This window comes from Oratosquilla oratoria, chromosome 17, assembly GCF_046742065.1.
Source record: "Oratosquilla oratoria isolate Oo_2021 chromosome 17, ASM4674206v1, whole genome shotgun sequence".
Classification (NCBI taxonomy): domain Eukaryota; kingdom Metazoa; phylum Arthropoda; class Malacostraca; order Stomatopoda; family Squillidae; genus Oratosquilla; species Oratosquilla oratoria.
The window spans coordinates 18,206,522-18,220,091 of record NC_134793.1 but is presented as its reverse complement, the minus strand read 5'-3'; the positions used below and the strand labels follow the sequence as shown (position 1 = coordinate 18,220,091).

Below are 13,570 nucleotides of genomic sequence, written 5' to 3'. Positions count from 1 at the left end.
CCAGTATTAAGAAGGGAAAGAGAAGTGAGTCAGAGAGGATGCCCAAAGAACTAAATAAAGAAATAAACAAAAAAGTGAACGAAAGAAAATGGTGAAAAGTGGAGCACTGACACACGAAGGGAGAATGTCAGAAAACGTTGGTGAAAGCGTACATATAAAAAAAAAAAAAAAAAATCAGTGAAAGGAAGAAATTCATTGCGTTGGAAGTTACTTGATATTCAACAAATCAGATAACAAACGACGGAAGACAGAGGGAAAAGAAGAAAGAAGAATACAAACTGTGTGAATGTGTTTTTTTTTCTCTCTCCACAGATAGGGTTATCTGTCCTTCGAGGAGACGAAGGAGTGGGAGGTTTGTGGGAAGACGCCATCCAGCAGGAACTTGTACAAAGACATGCCCGTCCAACCCCACACAGGCTAACCAGCGTCGTTGTTACCCAACTCCCCTGGGGGTTTAACGCGTTGCACTCTCCCTGTTGCTCTTTATACATACACACACACACGCGAGAGAGAGACAGAGAGAGAGAGAGAGAGAGAGAGAGAGAGAGAGAGAGAGAGAGAGAGGTGGATATCTGAAACAAACTGGATAAAACAATAATGTGTGCAAAAACTACACACGAATTTAAGAGCAAACTAGACACTGCGAGATACAAAGACGGGACACCACGAACATAGCTCCCCTTCCCGTATGATACAACTAGGTAAACAACACACACACACACACACAGACGTACACACACACCGCCTAGGAGATGAAACAGCACAAATTGAAACCACACATGAATTTAAAAACGAATTATGACAACTGGGGAGTATGGGGCATGACCCTGCATGTGTAGTTCCCTCTCTGTATGCTACAATTAGGTAAACACACACATATACACGCACACGCACGCGCGCACACGTGCGGCACACCATGCATTATCATGAACAACAAAAACAAGAACAAGAACAAGAATCAGAACAATAACAGCAACAACAAAAATCAACAACAACAGCAAGTGCAAGGCACGCCTACTCGTCCACCCCGTGACGGGTAAAAACAACTGAGCATCTCAACTTCCCCAGCCCCCATGACGGTTTCCAACAAGCCGCTGATGCTGCCACCTGCAGGTTCGGTATTTTTGTGTCTGGTGCTCAGGCCACCTGCGACACCAGGTTGCCCATTTGGCGTCATCATCATCAACATCATTGCCAGTTTACTTTTGTTAGCTAAAAGGAAGAGGCTTGCGAGCGTACGTGCGTGGGAACTTCATGTATGTCCGTTTACCTGACTGTAGTATTCAGGGAAAGAGCAACATTCGTGGGATGCTGTCTCTTGTTTTCCAACTTACCATATCTGGCTTCATATTCATGTATAGTGTGTGCGTGCGTGCGTGCGTGTGTGTGTGTACTTATTTGACCATTGCAAGGCGTTTCTGGATTCAGACTACAAGTATACCTTCGACAATGAGGAACTAATTTCGCTCCAATTACACGAAGACCTCGTTGTTTTGTGTTCCCCATTAACCTTGTTAAAGTTAATTTCTAACAACCCTTAACCATGTTTGCTTTCACCCCCCGAGATTGCATCTCATGACCCAGTTTTTGGCTTTTCAAGTCACTAAACTCGACAACCATGAAGGAAATCTTAAGTCATCCATTGCTCTTCTTCCCAGCTCTCTAACATACAAGCACGCTACCCCAGGCCTTACGTAAGACCACATCAATCCACAATCCTGGTTGGTCGTACTGATCCAGCAACATTGGCCAACCATCTGCTCGTCAGGACCAAGAGAGGTCACGACGAATGTGAGATTGCGTTCACAAGAGGTCCTCTGAGGAAGTCCCAAGGGAGTATGGGAGTACGCAAGAGGTCGGCCACAGCCCAGATGGGGGAGTGTATGTGTTGTGTGGAGTCCATGGGCAAAGAAAGGAGGATGAGGAGGAGGAGGAAGAGCCTGAAGAGTAACAGGAAAATGAGGAAAATGAGGAGGAGGAAGAGCAGGAAGAGTAACAGGAAAAAGAGGAGAAGGAGGAAGAGTAACAGGAAAAGGAGGAGAAGGAGGAAGAGCAATATAAAATTAATACGGTCAATGATACGAGAAGGAGGAAGAACAGGAGGAAGAGGAAGAAGAGAAGGAGGAAGAGGAGGAGGGGGCCTTCAGCACAGTGACGTCATTGTTACCGGCCTTTGATCCCAGTAACTAGTGGATGAAGCGATCATAGGTAATCGAGGGATGGGATGAAATAAATAAATAAATAAATAGATAAATGAATAAATAAATAAAAAAGAAGAAAGACAAGAAATGGGAAGAAAAGTAGAGGTTGGGGTTGGAGGTTGGGGGTTGGAGGTTGGGAGTCGGAGGTTGGGGAGGTCGTCCTCAGGCTGAGCAAAGGGCACGAAGTTTGGCACCACCGTGGCTTCAAGGGCCTTCAACCTCCACAATCAAGAGGACGACGACACCCGAGCAAAACCGAACCGGACGCGGAGTCGAGGAAGAAACAAAGGCGACGCACTACCATGGACGAAGAAGAGGAGGAGGACGAAGAGGAAGAGGAGGTGAACGAGGAGGAGGACGAAGAGGAGGAGGAAGATGAAGATGAGGAGGAGGAGGAGGAGGACGAAGATTAAGAGGAAGATGAAGAGGAGGAAGATGAAGAGGACGAAGAGGAAGTGGAGGAGGAAGATGAGGAGGAGATAACAAACCTGCTCCTCAACACCGAAGGATCTCCGTTTCCCCTCCTCAGCCGGAGCCAAGGTCAACCTTGAGGCGCGAGACGAGGATGTCGTCCTCCGTCCTGTTGCTGTTGTCGCTGTCAACACCCTGAGAGCCAGCGGCCGTTGAGACTCCTAACCAGAAGACAAATTTGGCATACGAAGGCAAAAATAAATGTGAAGGTGATATTAAGGGCTATTTCACTTACTGATGTTTCGTTAAAAATAATAATAATAATAATAATAATAATAACAAAAATAAAAATAAATAATAAATAGATCAAATAAAATGGATAAAGAAATTATATACATATATAATTCTTATATCCGCCTGAGTTTCCTTTGTTACCAAAGACTATCGCCCTCATACTTCAATGATGCCCAAATGTCGACTAATTAGGAAACAACGCGCGCACTGTCGCTAATCTACTGTCCTCTGGTTTCCTCACGGAACAAATGACGCTCTGGCAACCAACCAACGCCTTCTCACCACTTCACTAATGTATGTCCGCTTGAGTGAGTGGACGTCTGGGTGGGGGAAGTGCTGGACCTGGAAAACGAACAATACCCCCAACGGACAAAATCCCATTCAATGAAAACTGTCATACCCGGACAAAAATACAGTGGCAATATGCAGGTGGCGTTCGGTTAGGTTAGGTTAGGTTAAGTCCTCACCCCCCAAATTTTCATATTGGGTTTTTGTCTGCCATGCAGATTGGGGTTTTGTCTGTTGGGATTTTGCCATCTGGTCGCTGGACCCAACCAGCCCATCAGCTGATGAATAAAAATCGCCTGACTTATGCGACACCCAAATCAGCAAAATACGCCACGGAACCAGTAGACGTGAGGGGGCGGGACTTAAAACAGATTAGTGTTAGGCCAATGGTTCTTATTATTATTTTTTTCAGCCCCGATACTCCACAGTTCAATTCCAAGTCAACCTGATACCATTCACCAATATTTGCCTACTGATCCTGACTTTTTAACTTTAAATCAAGTAACATAAAAAAAAAATCAGAATTTCATATTTCTTCATAGTCCTCTCAGGGAAGATGGCTCCCGTCAGTCACTTCCTGGTGTATGGTATATTGGGAACACGAAATTCAAGGGCCGAAGCTCACTGGCCGCGGCAAGCAGTGCCGCAGGCCTAGCCCCCACGACAAAACAGTGGCGGCGAAGCCGGGGCTAGTTTACTGTAAAAAGGGCTACGAACAAACAGCTGAATTCTAGTGACTATTTATTTCCACTTTCAGTAAATTTATCAAGTATAATTATTACGGAAAATGTTAATTTAATGTTTTCCAGGGTGCCGTTATGGATACCTCCAAGAACTGGTTACGATACTTCCTGGGGGTATTGAGGCTCTTCTTTAAGAACACCTGTGCTACGCGGTGGCCCAAAAGTTACCTTACCCAAGCATTAATAAAGATTAAATAAACTACAATAAAATATTGCTGGAATAAAACTGAATAAATCAATCGAGTTTGAGTAAGTTAAAAATCGTCTGGAATAAAAATAAATAAATATTATTTAAGTAAGGTAACTTTTGCCCGGGATAAAAATGAATATATGTTAATAATGTTTGGGTAGGGTACCTTTCAGGTCACTCTATAGTTTGTTTTGTTTGAATCCTAAGCAATTCTGAATAATGTCGAGGATCGACCTAAGGGACTGACTGCTGAAGTAATCTTCCCGAATGTCGATGACCTCAGTCCACCAACTGACTCCAAATCCACGCAATTATACCACTTTTCCCCTTATTGCCAGTGTTCTTAAGACACATTTTCTCGTATACAACCACACAATCTCCTTTCAACGCCCCGAGGTCGAGACACTGCAGTCGAGTGCCTACAAATAAAGAATTTATATTTAATCGTTTGTTTACCCTCACATGACTGTGAAGACTATTTTGTGAGCAACTATTATACTATCGTCTGCTGTCATCTGACAGGGTTGATATTAGAATCCCACCAACTTTTGGAACATTACATACAAATAAATAAATCAAAATAAGATAAATAAATAGACGAATGAAAATAAAATAAAGATAAACAATAAACAAGTGGATAAAACAAAATTGGTGATGCATACATTATTTCGGAAGCAGTAAACCATTCAACACTTATTTACTTAGGTATACTCGTATACAACTTCATGAGCACGCATAAGGTCAATAAATTAAGTCTTATTCGATAGGAAGCATTTGATGAGACAACTCAACAAACTTCGAGTAAAGAAACACAAGGTCACTGGAACTACAGTCGGAGCCTACAAGATCCGCAATCAATCGACAAATATATATCCCACAATTCCAAACAATATTTCACCCGGTGAGATGGATAATGACTGATATTTAGCAAATCCCAGGACCTAGGGCACAGGGGCATAATGGCATGTTTCTAGACAACGAGGATTGGTATCTGGGAAACCATTCGGCTTGGTATCGTCGATGCCAGAATTCACCGCGAGATGCAGAGCTCAAGAAAGCATCATTGTCGACCATTACGCATGCGCCGCTGAGACGAAGTCGACAACGGCCGTTACAATGCCGTGTTCTTGTCTTATTAGATCTGCAAACAGACGAGAATACCTCCCCTAACCCCTGAGGGTTTAATTGATCATGTGAGAGGCAAATCTCCGCAAGCCAAAGATGTACAACCCTCATCATCATCATCATCATAATTACAGGGGAATCTGATCTCTTGCGTTCACGTCCTGTCCGTAAGCGGGACAAAGGACGAATGATGTTTCCCCCACCCACTCCCTCCGCCCCCTCTTCCACCTCCTCGCATCCGACCTTCCCTACTCCCTCCTTCGTTCCTTCTCAAACCCCGGACACCGAGATGACGCGGAACTGCCGAAACAAGGCACTGATGACACTGTCCTGGTTCCGGAGAAAGACAACCGGACCTTAGCCCGGACGTAACCGTGTTCCCCATTCTATTGTCTGTCGCCTCGCGATTTTATTCGGCTTCATGATCCCGAGAGACATCTTAGGTATTCTATGCCAGCTGGCATTGGGTGATTTTTTTTCTCCTTTATATATTCATTTATTTATTGAGGATAGATTGAATTGACCTCAACCTGTGTTCATTGCGTATCGTAACGTCTAGAAAGAGGGTGGAGGGGAGTTGAGAGATGGGGAGAAAGGAGGGGTAGGAAGGAGGGATAGGGGGGATGCACTTAAACACGGGCGACGAGGGATAATTGGTCATTACGGTGGTACAGACGTCAGTGTTTCACCGGGAGGGGCTGGTCCGAGTTTGGTCCGGCATGCGAAAGAGCTGTTTAACACGTTGATTGTAATCTGACCCACGTATGTTTATCTCCCAAGCTGTCGCCAGACGATTTTATTCAACAGGAAGTATATCTGCCGCCAGGCGATTTTATTAAATATTAATGTGACGGCCCTGTATAGCTTAATGGACTACATTATTGGTCTGGAATAAGTGAACTCGGTTGGATAAAAGTTACTTCCGGACCGGAGGAATGATTTAACTTCAGAGTCTGACCGTAAGCAATTAATTAAGAAAAATCACCAATGAATAAAAACAAACTATATAATTAAAATAATTAATTAATTCAAATAAATCACCAATGAATAAAAACTATATATATATGCGTGTGATGTTTGTGTGGTACAGTATATACAGGACACACGTACATATACTCGTATATATATATGTGTATACTGTATATACAGTACATTATATACAATACATCACAAAACCCTCCAACTCCTCTCCCGTCTTCCACCCCTCCTCTTCTTCGTCTTCCTCCTCCTCCTCCTCCTCCTCCTCCCACCCTTAGACTTGGCAAAACTTCCTTCTCCCTACGTCACCACTATCTCCCTCCCTCACCCCCTCGTCACGTCCTCAACACCACCACCACCAAACATCACGTTATCACATTTTCTTTCCTTCCTTCCTTCCACCCGCCAATACGACTCAAACCGGCAAACCAATTTCCCTATTCATTAAATTATTATTTCGTTTATTCACTTACAAAGGATTACAAAGGCGGAGCATGCCGACAGGAGACCTTTTGGTCCATAACTAGATCGGATGCGGAAAAAATTATAATAATGATAAATAAAATAAAGAAATGAATAAAAGTCATAATAATATAAATAATAATTCGATATATCTATCTATCCTTTTCTCTAAGCCCCTTTCACTACTCATCTAGCATATAAACGTACTTCCAGTTCATATACGAATTTAGCAACTCACGTATTCACGAGTTCATTTTCACTTGAAACGTTATCTCCTCATTTCTTTATAAAGCCTTTCTGTAGTGGTTTTGAGAGACGGACGTCGAACAGAATCATCTCCCCAAGTTATCCTACTGCCATCCTCAAATCTCTTCTTTACCTCCTCTATGATTCTGTTCCTTCGGTGCGTTACTCTCATCGGATAGAAGCGCTGGGTATTACCGACACTTTTCTTATTCTGGCCACTGTTCGATTCCATGGCACTCCACACACACACAAGATGGCGCAGTGGTCGCGTTCGCGGCCGCCACTACGGAGGTCCGGGTTGGAATCCTGTCCAGGGCTGAAATAATTTCAGTATCGCTGCGCTGCGAGTCGTTACTCCAACTCTCGTGGGCGGGGAGTTGTGTGTGCGTGTAAGGTCATAGCATTACCCATAGATCGGTCATATATGAGCTCTGAGCTCTCTTCCGGGAGGATAATCGCTGTCGATCACGAGTCCAACACGTGATCCAAGACTATAGTGAATCACACACACACAGTCCTTGATGACGAAATTCGTGTCAAGGACAAGGGACAGTAGACCAGATGCTAATAGAAAGCCCCCCCTCCCACCCTTCAACGTCTCCTTCCTCTCCCTCCCGTCCCCTCTTTTCGCTTGTGTAATCCTATGCAACGTTGCGGAACGTAATCTCACATCATCAGGTCATAACGACAGAGCTGCCAACAACGTCACCTACCGACGCCCACCCCGGTGCCTGTGGGGATGACGTCACCCGACGAGATTGGGCCTTGGGTCTTGGGGCAGGGAGATACAATCATCCCATAATCTAAAGGCAAAACACAGGGAATCATTAGTATCGTGACGCCTGATGACCAATTCTGTCAGTGCCCTGACAAAGATATTATCATTGTTGTTATTATTATTATCACTATTACCATTATCATAATTGTTATCAATAATGGTATAAACATACATGTACATATATATATATATATATATATATATATATATATATATATATGTATATATATATACACATATATGCGATAAAACTATTACCATGCTCATTACTATTATTACTCATATTATTATCACCCTCTACATATCGCCCTCACGTACGAAAATAATTTATGGTGATTTGCAATGCCCCTCTGCCAACTGCTTGAGCGTACCATGATGGCGTGTCATACTACGATGGTCAATCTCCACTTTTTATACATCGTAACGTGCACATGTGCAGCCACAAATAAGTAAAATATAACTTCCACCTTTTATGGTGACTGTACTGCCCAGATATTTTGTGAAGTTGTAACGCCAGAGCGAGAGAGATGGTGAACGGACAATAGCCCAACAGACAAAATCCCAATCAGTGATTAGGTTAGGTTAAGTAAGGGTAGGTTAGCTTAGGTTAGGTTAAAACCTCCCCCGTTAGCTTAGGTTAGGTTCAATTCTTCCCCCACCACCACCAATTTTCCTAATGGGGTTTTGTCTGCTGTGCAGATTGAGGTTTTGTCATATGTTCGAGAGGGATATGTGAGAGCAGCTCCTTCAAGAAGGGTGGAAGATCTGTCCTAGCCTAGCCTCCCCGCGACAGCATTCACCACATAATTCATTCTATCAACAAACCCAGGCCGAAGGAATCAACACTTGTGATTCTAATCCAGACAGAATAATTTTACTACTCTCCTTTCGGGGCCTACGTAGAGCAGTTGTTATCTTCTTTGCCCTCCAACGTAGGAGGCCCCGGGTTAGTGCCAGGCACTTGTACGGCTTCCCAACCCCTCTCTGCAATGACAGATATGAGAGGTGTACTACAAGACCCGTGTCACATTTCAGTCCTATCGCCTCGTCCCTATGGCCGGGCTGATTACACGATGTCGCACTGCGTTCACTACCACGGTCGTCCCAACAAATCCGCATGAACTTTCCAACATACACAACCTTATAAAGAGACCGTGGCGAGAGACAAATGCTGTACCGCCCGCTAAGGGATAGACAGGTCCTTTAATGGACCATTAAAGGGACAAGGGAACCGGTCTCAACCTCCACCCACGTCTCTTTCGCTTGTGCTGCGAAGATCGGTCAGTGATGGATGAGTTGGGTGTGATTCATCGTGGTCTTGGATCATGTGTTGGACTCATGATCGACAGTTCTCAATAACAACCCCGGTGAGGGCTCATAGCTCATATATGGTTCGATCTATGGGCAATATGATCTTTTTCTCTCGATCACACGCGCGCGCGCACACACACATACACACTTTGCCCACCAGAGCGGGGTGACGGCTTACTGTGATGGGATGCTTTTCAGCCTCAGGTGAGGATCGAACTTAGATCTCTGTGTGTGTGTGTGTGAGAGAGAGAGAGAGAGAGAGAGAGAGAGAGAGAAAGCGTACGTGCATGCAAGTGCATGCGTGTTCAGAATTCATGACTCTGCACGAGAGGTCATTTCAGAGCGCTTATCTCGGCCGTACCCAGCTGTTCACACACTAATAAAGTGCAAGGGTGGGGGAGGGGAGGAGACGCAGGCATCTCGTGAAGACGAGGAGGAGGAGGAGGAGGAGGAGGAGAAGGAGGAGGAAGAGAAGGAAGAAGAGCAGCAGCTGTATCCGCTTCCCCCCCCCAAAAAAAAAAGTTTACGTATTAAGGTTTGTTCAATGTCGATACTGTTACATTTAAGTCATACAACGGATGTAACATGTCATATGAACAGACACTAATGTGTTCATGTTCTTTTGAACGTTCGATAGGTGGTTAAGAGACTATGATACAATTATATATATTGTAGATAAACTTATCTACCAAACGGTGTCCAATATATATATGTATATATATATATATATATATATATATACATATATATACATATATACATATATATATATATATACATATATATATATACATACATATTATATATATATATATATAATGTATATTCATTTATATATCTATATATATATATATCTATATATATATATATATGTATATATAATGTATATACTTGGGCTCGATCAACCTACATGCTCATCATTTGCTATGCATATGCACCTGTACATTACGTATGAAGGGGTAGATGGATGGATGTGTGGATGCTGGGACGGTTTCTAGGGGCAAGTCACCAGTCTCAGATAAGGAGTTTCCCTCATCATGTATGTATGTACTGTGTGTGTGTGTGCATGTATACGAGTATGTGCGTTTGTGTATGTGTGTGCGTGTATTGTGTGTTTGTGCGTGTATGTGTGCGATGCGTGTGTGTGTGTGTGTGTGTGTGTGTGTGTGTGTGTGTGTGTGTGCGCGCGCGTGTATTGTGTGTGTGCGTGTGTGTGTATGTGCGCGCGCCCTAATAATGTAACACATACCTCAGAATGGAATTACAAGACACATGATATACAGACTCTACAGCCCTTGCTCAACGGTGTCAACTAATGTTTCTACGAGGTTCAGTAGGTGGGCGTGCTCATCACTTCACCCACAACCCCACTCTTCGTTCTCCCCTTCCCCTTCCACCCCCTCCACTACGTATCGACTTTTCGTCGTGCGCCGTCCACGACACGACGTCGTGTTCTCAAGTGACCATTAGTGTCTATGGACGCTCTCACACGTGGTCGTGACGTATGAAAGCGTCCATAGACATCCATGGCTATTTGGGAACACGACGTCGTGTCGTGCACGGCGAAAAGTCGATACGTATGAAACGAGGTGACGGTGGAACTTCTTACCCTCCTCCTCCCACGACGTGCTTAGGCTGGATGCGTCGCATTAAAAAAATGTGTGTCTTTATGAACATGCTCTAGTCTAATAGCACATCGCGCAAGCACGTCTCATCTGGGCACAAACACATGCACGTGTGCACTCATATATACTGAGAGAATTAGTTGTTGTTTTCTCAATTTCCAAAGGATTCTGAAATACAAGTTTTATATTCCTCATTATCAAATATCTTCCTTCTTTACATCATTTATTACCCGACATGACGTCATTATCAGCATGCCAAGATGATCAATAGCGTTTTTTGCCGAAAACGATATTTTTAAATTTTGAGTGTCTGCAAAATAAACTTCAACTGCTCAAAGGCATAGGTAACAATAATTACAATTATTTTTGTTTCGCAATTACAATATTTTACTAATAGAAAAATAAATTACAAAGTGGAAGAAATCCTGTTTGATATTTCGCTAACGGTTACTTGGTGTGATGTAAAGGTGCACTGTGTATCTGAGAACCGAGGTGAATCGGTAAGAGAGGTTAAGCTGGCTGGCTGGCATACGAAAGCCTGAATTCCTCGGTGATTTCAATAATAATGCCGCACCTGCCTGCAACAGGTGTGTCTTCCACCAGAACTTCACGGTTTCTTCCTCAGCTTGGCCGACCTCCTCACCTAGCAACTGCCCTTTCGTTTGTGATCATGATTACAAACAATAAAAAGTCCATTTTCGTGTCATTTTTTCTACATTGCAAATTAGTTATTACGGAAGACATGTAATCTTACAAAAAGGAAGAAGAACAACAATAGCGTTCCCTCTTGAAAAACGATACGCCAGTGTAAGAATGAAAAAATATATATACAGAAATATATTTTAGGAGAGGTTAAGTTTGGTTAAGTTAGCTTAGGGTTGGCTCACAACTAGGTAAAATTAGATTTGTTTGAGGATTAGTTTACGTTTAATAGATTTAATATTTCTTATTTATATTTAAATTTAACATTATTTGAACAAGCAAATTCGTTTATTATATTTTATTAGCTTTTCTTATCGATATTATTTTCACAGTTTCATCTCCTATCAATAAATAGAATATTTTCTTTTATACCATTCTTTAGAATGTGCCTGTGGTTTCGCGCCTTCTGACAACAAAAATGTAACGGCTGTTATGCGTTCTGTTTATATAGATTTGCGGCATTCATCTACACATTTCACTCATTCCTGTGGTTTCCGGCTATTGATCAAAGGGAAAGCGCTATTTGCAACTCATCATTTACAATGAAGAGCCTGAATATCGGGAAGATTTATTGTTCAAAATGCAGCTAGGTTCATCTTTTTGTCATGAACAGGTTATATCGTCATAGAATATTTTTTTCGTGTTCATAAAAATTCAGTTTCATTTACATTATCAGTGGGGAAAAGCATACAAAACTGGTATAAATTATTGTATACACTAAATCAACATTACAATCAGTGGTAATAGGGCAGAAATATGTATAATCGACAATTATCCGTTATTGGGGGCAAAGGAATAACACAACTGGGGGTAAACATACAACGTCTGACATTTTAGTATGAATTCCGAAATACGCTATTTACGTCTAGCCATATCTTCAATTAAAGAAAAATATATACTTATTCTTTTTTATCTAAGTTTGTGTAAAACCTTGTTATTATTTTCTCTTGTTAGTTGAGCCTTTATGTCGGCTAAACACTACATTATGATTATGGGAAGTCCTGGGATATGGTTCACCACATCGAACCGAGGGGGTAAACATATAATTGATGAAGAAAACCGTCGAGGGTTCATGACGTAACGAAACTTGGATTTGGATTTGGATATATATATATATATATATATATATATATATATATATATATATATATATATATGTATGTATGTATGTATGTATATATATACATGTATATATATAACCTTATCGTTTTCTCTTTTATGTTATCTTTCACTAAGCCGTCATATATTCCTAACCTTCCCAGGGCTGGTGGTAGGGAGACCAAGACTGACGGCAGTCATAATAAAAGTTAAAGTGTCACGGTAGCTGGGTGGGGAGAGCATCAACTACCACACTACCCTCCCTGACATTCCTGAACATCACTGACGCCTCCATTCTGTCAAATTATAAACTAAAATCGTACAAAAACGCAAGCACCTTTAAAAACAAACACAAAACCGTCTGATATATTTTATGGACGTATAGACATACATATTACCACATTCCCTCAGTGTTGATTTGCAATGCATTGTATTTTAGGCCAGCCCAACTTAATCCAAACAACTGCATTTGCGCCAAATTAAAGAAACACACACAGAGAGACACTTTCATTTAAAACAATTTATATACCCACTCCCTGTCGCCCCATTTCACAAAGGAGACCTGTATCCGCCATGACAGCTTGCAGCCTCGCTGTCTCTCAACGGTCTCCCTGGAGACCTCACCACTTGCCTCTCAGTAAAGTCGCTTTGTCAGTGTGCTTCTTCGAAAAAATAAATAAATAGATAATAATAATAATAATAAATACAGCGCCCCTCATCATCATCCGCTATCACTTTATTTCTAATTATTTTCATTCAAAACAATCCAATAAAAATAAATAAATAAATAAACCTTTTATTTAGTTTTAAGAAATAAAAAGTGAAACCGATGGCACGTATCCATTCAATTTACTTAGATTCAGTACAGCCATTTATTAGTTCCATATGACTTTGTAATAATGTTCTCAGAAAAAATATGTTCTGAATACAAACAAAAAAATCAAACTAATCATAATTCGAAATTTCTATTAATGCCCAATGTTTTACAAGATGATCTCTGCATTGAAATAACTTATACGAACAATAGGGAAGGGAAACACGGGATTCTGAAAATGCTATTAATGGGATTATAACTCAAGAAAGACAAGTCGAAGCTGGTCGAGTGAAGTATTACAATC

At 41.9% G+C, this 13,570-nt stretch overlaps 1 protein-coding gene across 1 annotated transcript in view; it reads right to left on the bottom strand.

The window, feature by feature from the left end:
- LOC143034458 (CD151 antigen-like) overlaps nucleotides 1–13,570 on the bottom strand; it is a 100,630-nt gene that overhangs the window by 84,789 nt on the left and 2,271 nt on the right. The window lies entirely within an intron of this gene.